Source organism: Apteryx rowi, unplaced genomic scaffold, assembly GCF_003343035.1.
Source record: "Apteryx rowi isolate R43461 unplaced genomic scaffold, aptRow1 scaffold_5, whole genome shotgun sequence".
Classification (NCBI taxonomy): domain Eukaryota; kingdom Metazoa; phylum Chordata; class Aves; order Apterygiformes; family Apterygidae; genus Apteryx; species Apteryx rowi.
The window spans coordinates 2,187,736-2,195,509 of NW_020450760.1; positions in this window are offsets into that span (position 1 = coordinate 2,187,736).

Genomic DNA, 7,774 nt, shown 5'->3' on the forward strand with positions numbered 1-7,774 from the left:
GCTGAAGTTGATTCGAAGGGTCTCAATGTTTATGCCTAATAGAGCGTCCTCCTGTGACTTTTTATTTTTAGCTGCTCAACAGTTCTTACTTTCTGTGAATTTTAAAGTTATTCTTAGACTAAGCAATACAGTATCTTCACAGGGAAAAACTGTGACAAGCATAGCTATGTGATGTAGCTCATCATTTCATATGGCCCATCATTTCCACCTGAAGCTCTGGCACAAAAACCAACCAAAGATTAAATGGATACTTTAAACCTAGATATTAAATTTTGGGTTCCAATTCACTCTTCTCAGCGCATGAATTATTTCCGATACCTTGAGCGGTCCACCATCCTCTGTGAAACTTAAATGAAGGACCACAAATTGCCTCTGAATATTAACATATATGCAAACCTGCTTCCCAGAATCCAACTATACTTTTATTGTTGACATGTTAATAACATTGGTTTTGTGGGGATACTAATCTCTTGCTGCTAGTCCTTACCTGAAACCAAGTTCAAACTTCTTAAAACAAGAAAATGGTACTTATTTACAAAAGGTATTCACAACCCCTTTTATATGAGAATCATACATTTTTACAGAGCTAGAAGTATGTATTATTAATTGTGAATAAGAGGGATCAAAGTGATCTAAGTCTACTCATAGAAGGGGGAAAGAGTTTTGAAATATTTATGGCAAACAAACAAACCCTGGATTTACTAGATACTGAGGGAACATTTTTTTAAGAACAATTATGTTGTATTTGGAAAAACTGACATTTTCTTTCTTAACTGATTTTAATTGGCATTATGCTCCCACTGAGCCAAAAAAATGAAAGACAGCAGCAAAACATAAATTAAAGTAGCAGTAAAGTATCTTAGCTGATGAAAGCATATATATATATTTTTTATATATATATATATATATATATATATATATATATAAAAGGTTCTGAATTCTTTCTTATAAATACCTTCTACAAAATGCTGTGGTCCTAGGGTAGTCGTAGCCTGTGTCTATTCCTTGGCCTGCTGTAACAGTCATTGACATTGGACTGCCAATGGAAGCAGCTGTCACTTTTTACCAGCATAATGACTGTCAGCAGCAGGCTCAGCGGAGCTGAATTTAATTAAATTTCTGATTTCAATTGGGTTTCAGTTTGCAGTTCACAGCTAATGGAGTTTTGCAGGGTGGGATCTTATAGGATGTCTAGGAGTATTTCAGATATCTCTGTAGTATAGAATTCTGTTCAGAAACATATCAAGTATCACCTTAAAATTAGTTACATTTTTGCCCCCATTACTTGTAGGTTCTCCCAGGATCTCATTGCCATAATGTTTAGAACAGTTATTCTAATTTCCAGCTTAAAAGTGTCTATGGCCGATTTACACCCATTTGTTCCTATGCCAACATTGTCTTTTTGCTGAGCCAATTTTTCTTCCTCCCCTTTCTTCCCTTTTCTTCCTCCCCTTTTTCTTCCTCCCCTTTCAGTGTCTTTTCAGAGGGCAGCCCTATGGGCACTTTTCCGCTGGGGCTAACACGCCAGGCTTGTATGGGGCACAGCAGTACCAGTGGGGCAGGCAGCTTCAGGCTGATGTTCTGCTTATGTTCTGGGTGAGCTGAAGTGCAGATTGCCCCTCTCCTGGCACCTATAGGACTATGTCAGTGTAATGCTAAGCCTCAGCTAGTAAGTTCTGCTGAAGACTTCATTAGCACCGTGCTAATACAGTCTCTATGGATTCTGGACCAGGAATAGGTCAACTGAGAGTAAGGACAAAGGAGTTTACATCCGTCTGCACCTGTTTATTCAGATATGCTCATAGTCTCTTCTCATGAGATGGGCTTTCCATTTCCCTGATCCTCTTAGAAGCTCTCTTCTGCACCTGTTTCATGTAAGTCCATTTTTCTGCATCATATAGGAAAAGATTAATTGGAGAACTAGACATGGCGGTACCCTCTCCTTCTTTTTCTTGCATTAGCACTGCTTGGTACAGCATATGGTCACTTGTTCAGCACAGTCGTTCTAATCAGGCTGGTTGACGTCTGGAAGTCACAGACAAATACATTTGCAGTTTGACAGCCGAGCGCTTGGTCAATGAGTGTGACATGTCAGGGATACACTGGGTATATGTTACATGTGCTATGTTATTTGATTGGTGCTGTGCAATACATGTTGGACCTCCTTGAAACCCAAAGATAAAATGAAAAGCTTACGTACAGAAGCTGTGGAGCCTCCCAGCTAGATCAGCCTCCCTGTGCAATGCACTGCAGAGTCAACTTGTCCTGATGAGCCCAGCACATTGCGAATGCATCGGACTTATTGTGCACTCACTGGCCATCTGTACAGTGCATGTTTCCCACACACTGGATTTCCTGTTCATGTGGTGCATGGCATGGGATTTCCCAGACACAAATGTGGGAGCCCAGGCACATGCTCTGGGGCCATGTGACAGGGCTGTGGCTGTGGATCTCCCCCATATGGAGCACAGCTGTGTCTGTCCTTGAAAGTGGTGACCTAAATTTTACACAGTATTCCAATGACGTATGACCACCGCATCCCCTTCTGCTGGAAATATCCCATGTGTTTTTGGATCGTAATTCTTGTTTACCGTAGCTGCATCTCTTTAGGGGCTCATGCTAATCCTGAAACTGACTGAAACAGCAGTTTTCTCCTCTCCCACATGCATCTGGTAAGTGCCCAGTTTATAGATAACATTTTTGCTGCCAACTTCATGAAACTGAGCTAGGTAATACTGGATTTCATCCTGTTTGTACTACTTCAGTCCTTGAAGTCATTCAGTTCTTCCAGTGAAATATTCCAATCCTGTTCTGTACACCCAGAAATTTCATTAGCTCGTTCCCAGTTTTTGCACCCAGGTTTTCAAAGTCACCACTGCTGACCATATGCTTGTAATGATGACTGCTGACAGCAGATAACCATAGCTGATATAAAATGCCACAGCTTTTGGTATCAAAATAGCTCTGGTATTATTTCCAGCTAAGGACCTGCCAGAATGTAATTAGAAACATACCTTTAAAATGTAATAATTCTGTAACTACTGTAATCATCTTAAAAAAAAAGCCAATAAGCATTGATTAAAAATACCTCCATGCTTATGAAAGAGTTGCTCTTAAGGCTAAATTAATATTCATACTATATCATAATATTAAAGGTGTTACAATACTAAAGGTGCTACATTTCCATTATTAGGAATATGCTGCCTTGCTTAATTCTACTGTAACTGTGTTTCCTATTTACAGACAATCCCAATTATTGGGGTAAAACACGCTCCTCTTTCTCGGGTGAGATGCCAGAGAGATAATGCACCAAGCACTTGCTTGTTGGCATGACATCTGTCCCTGTACGACAGCAGCTTTGGAGCAGGCATTTAAAGCAGTTTTGTTCTACTGCCCAAAGAACTGGGCACTATGTTACTATCTTCTCTATGCCATAAGGGCATTCAAGGCAACAACGATTCTGATCTTGCCTAATGTCACTGGAATTTTTGGTTAAAATTCTTGTTGAAGTGGAACAGGACTGCGCCAGCATTTGGTGCTGGGAGTGGTGCTGACAGAGTCGTGCTGGCTTCAGCAGGGCCTGCGTATGCGCAGGGCGTCACTGAAGCAGCCAATTTCTTTGCAGGGCTGGAGCTCTCAGAGTCTTCCTTGAGCTGGTGTGTGGCCACAGGGTCCTATTCATACCTCGGTCTCCAGAATCTCACCTTGCTTTGTAACGGCCTCTCTTCGCCTGGTTATTCCCATCCCCTCTCTCTGCTAATGTAATGCTCTAGCTCTGTGGCTGTGAAGAAAGCCTAAGAAATCTGAGCCAAATGCAATAGTGTGTCTGAGAGCAGTCTAGATAACAACTCTAAGAGATGTAAACTGGGCCACATCTCGCATATGTTCAGTGGTGGTGATTTAAGTGTTGACATTGTCATGGTGACAATTAAGAAGCAAGAAGGGGAGGATCCTAGATGTGTGGTTTCATGTGAATATTTTGGTGCTAATAGTTGCCCCTAATCAAGAAACACCCAAGCTTAGGCCTAGCAGGCTCCATGGGTATTTTCAGCCCTATTTTAAGGGGGAACCAAACTGAAAAAGCAGATGTATAAAGAAAACGGGAATGGGTCCTGCCCTTGTTTTCAGGGAGCAGTATCTCATTTTGGCTGTCGATATAGATGTTGCTTAACTGGGGATGCTACCATCACTTTGGCCATTTGACCTTTGACAAGAGATGATCAAATTGGAGCACATGCTAGTAGCAGGTGGTGATGCAGCCAACACAATTTAATGAAGTACTTTTGAAGTAATTTGGAACTTTTTCACATTTTTGATTTATAATCAGTCAGGGAAACACTTTACAAAATATCTATCCTCCTTTCTCTATATAAAAATTATTTATTTGGAGCACTGTACATTGTTTTTCCCCTAGGAAAGCAAGATGTAGTCAGTTAAACACTTGGGCAGAAGTACCCCAAAGTGGCCTGATATGAGTACTGTTGTAGGCTATGCTTGACTAGATGCTTCTTCCCAGCTATGGGCACTGTAGCAAGTTAGAATGCTCTTTCCAAAAAGTTTTGAAATTAACCTTTTCTCCATATAGAGAGCTTGTTAGCAGAGAATTAAAGTTGCTTAAGTATATTTCCTTGCAATGAACATCTTAATAATAAAAAAAGATGATAAATAAAGTGCAGTGCTCATTGCCATCCTGTTCCATAACTGTAGCTCTTTCATATAGAGACATTCAATTTAACAACACACTGCCTTGGATTCACAACTCTGAATAGCTGAAAAATGCTCTTGTAATGCTTGCCCCTGGCCCCCAGTAACTTGCCGTTTTCTTGTATTGCATGCGATGAGTAAGCACTTGAAGCAGTATATATCTGTACATATCAGTAATGTTTGTGTAAGGTTTAATTTAGCACTGTATATTGTATTGCAGCCTCCACTTTCTGGGAAAGGTGATGTGAGGAAATTGTTTGTCTAAGTAAGGACTGCAGAATTCATTATCTACTGTATATTACTTGGATATCCTACTTCTTAATTCTAGATGCTTTTTTGCCATTCAAGGAATGAACGATGTAATGCTGGAGTTCAGGACCGGTTCACTTGGTCCCAAAGAGCATGCAGGGTGACAGTACTAAAGGGATTTACTAGCAGCTTTCTGCCTGTTCAGATACGTTGTTGTGTGTTAGGGGTGAAGTCACTCCCTTGTACCTAACATAAGACAGAGAAGTCATTGCAATGCAGCATGTCTCGGACTGCATTTAAAGAGTGGAATGCAAGTTCGTATTTCATCTTCTGCTCTAGCTGAGCTGTGTAAAACTGCCCCAGGATTTGGCTTGTTGTACCTGTACCTGGACATGTGCAGCTGCCCAAAATGCAACTTTTCTCTTTTAAATATGTGTTTTTTTTTTTTAATGGGAAAAATGAAATGCATTGTATTTGTTCAGCTGAACAAGTATCATACATAACTTGAACATCAAAATGTCATGGGAAACTTTGTGAAAGCTGAGGCACTCAAGGTTGATTTAAGGAGAATTTTCAAGGCAATAGCTTCTGGGAGATAACACACTTTTTAAAAAAGTGTTGAAAGACTTGATCTGGGATGACATGATTTAACTGTGATGGTGTTATGAATGGTGTATCAGAAACTGATGTAAAACATGTGCTTCCCTTTTCTTCCGTGTTGCAGGCTTTCATTAAGGTTATTAGCATCATTTCTTACTTTAACACCATCTCAGTCTCCATCTCTGAGTCTTGCACTTCCTCCTGTTACACATTCTTCTTGGTATTTAATACCATTTTGCCAAAGTGGCACTGCTCCACAGTGTACCATAATAAGCATGGGTAGATGTACATCTACTTGTGGACTCCTGGAGACCAGTCTTCACCCAGATGTAATTATGGGCCTCTTGGAAGACAATTCCGTTAATAGCCACAGAACCATAGTTGTTGAGTTTCTTATGTGCTTGTCCAAGAGGAATTCACTGAGGCTATCAATGAACTTCACTCAATAACCACAAGTTCATAACAAATTTTGACTATTACTTATACAGGACAATACAAATGAATGTGTTAACAGTGCATTTGTTGTTTGAAAACAGCAGTATCACTTATGAGAGAACAGTACATATTTTCCTAATACAGTTTTCACACATTACTGTTCATTTAAAGTGAAATAGAAATGAATAGCCACCCAAGTTTTGTAATCTGGATGTTTAATATGTCTATTACACATCTATTTTTTTATTTTAACTTCTCCACTGCATGTGCATTTCTTCTTCCATTCTCTCCCCATTAATATCCTTCAGAAATTATTGTTTTTTTGAAATTTAACTTCAAAAGAGAAACTAGATTTTCCCAGCATGCTGAAATCTTGGGTGGTATATAGTGTTGTCACTAGTCATATAATTAAAAATTAACACCATTGACAAATGCTGCTTTAAAGCATTTATTGAAAGCCGTAAGTGCAGTCTGACTTTGCTGCTGATTTGCGTTTACATTTGCGTAACGTATAGTTAATAACTGGTATGGTCTTGTTATAGATTGGTTACTATTCTTCAGCATGTCCCTTGTTTTCTATTCCGTTATTCAGTTGAAGGGCTTAATTAAGTGAATCATAGTATAAGCGCATATTTGCTGCAACAATCACAATTCCCCATAGATAATTTTCTTTGGCTTGTCTTGCTGGGATTTCCAGGAAAGTTCCCAGAAACAGTTTCACAGAATAGAGGAATTTCTCTTTTTAAAACCCTTTTTTGGTGTTACACAAATTTGAGCCCAGAAGAGCTTAATTTTTGAGAAATAACCATGAATACTACATGCATGTGTGCGTCTGTAATAACAAAATCTTCAGAATAAAATGAGTTTAAGTTGAAATTCATTTGATTTCTGTGGTTGGCTTTGGAAACATTTGGTTGTTATTTTCCATTGAAATTCTCACCCGCTTGGGGCAGCAATATGTTTAAGTGCTTTTTCTGTTATTTCTGCTCTGTAATCTTAATTTTAAAACTCATTTTCTAATTTTTTTTCTATTTGCTCTATATTGTGTGTACTGATCTTTCATATGGTAATAAATAATTCTGCATTTGCTACTGGTGGTCTTGGTTTTAGTATGCCTGTGTGTGCGCTGAAGGGGTACAATATACAGTCCTCTAAAAGGCATTGCTCTTTGATTTAGAGAAAGAGAGGAAGAGGGATTCTGATTTACATCCATATTGCTAAAATGAAAATGTGGCCTCTCTGTTTAAGAATGTGGCTGTGATTTTTCAAAATGACTTGTAAGGCTTAGATGACTCCATTTATGGATGGCTAAACTGGGACATTTTTAAAAAACAATTTTTTAGAGAAGGGTTCAACATTATAGATACTTCAACAGGACACCTCAACCCCAAAGAACTTGCAAAACTCTTTAAGCCCTCACTGTGAGTTCAGTGCAGTTCTCTTGGTCTCTGTTGCACTTTTTTGGGACAAGGTGCTTGATTCTTTTTAAGACATTAAAATAAGGTGATTCAAGCCTCAATGTTCTGACAGTCTAATGACAGGTATTAAAGAGATAAGGCACATGGAATGAGCCAAAAAAGGGAGAAATTGTTCTGATATTTTGATTTTTGCCTATTCACATAGAGGTTAACTAAAGGCATGTCTGCAAGAGCAGGTGCAGAAAGATGCAAACTTGTGCTGACCACATACCAGACCGTCAAGGTACAAGGCAGCTTGAATCCACAAGCTATAACACTGTGCAGCATGCCACTGTTTAGCAGGAAATACTGGCTCAAGTGAAGTAACC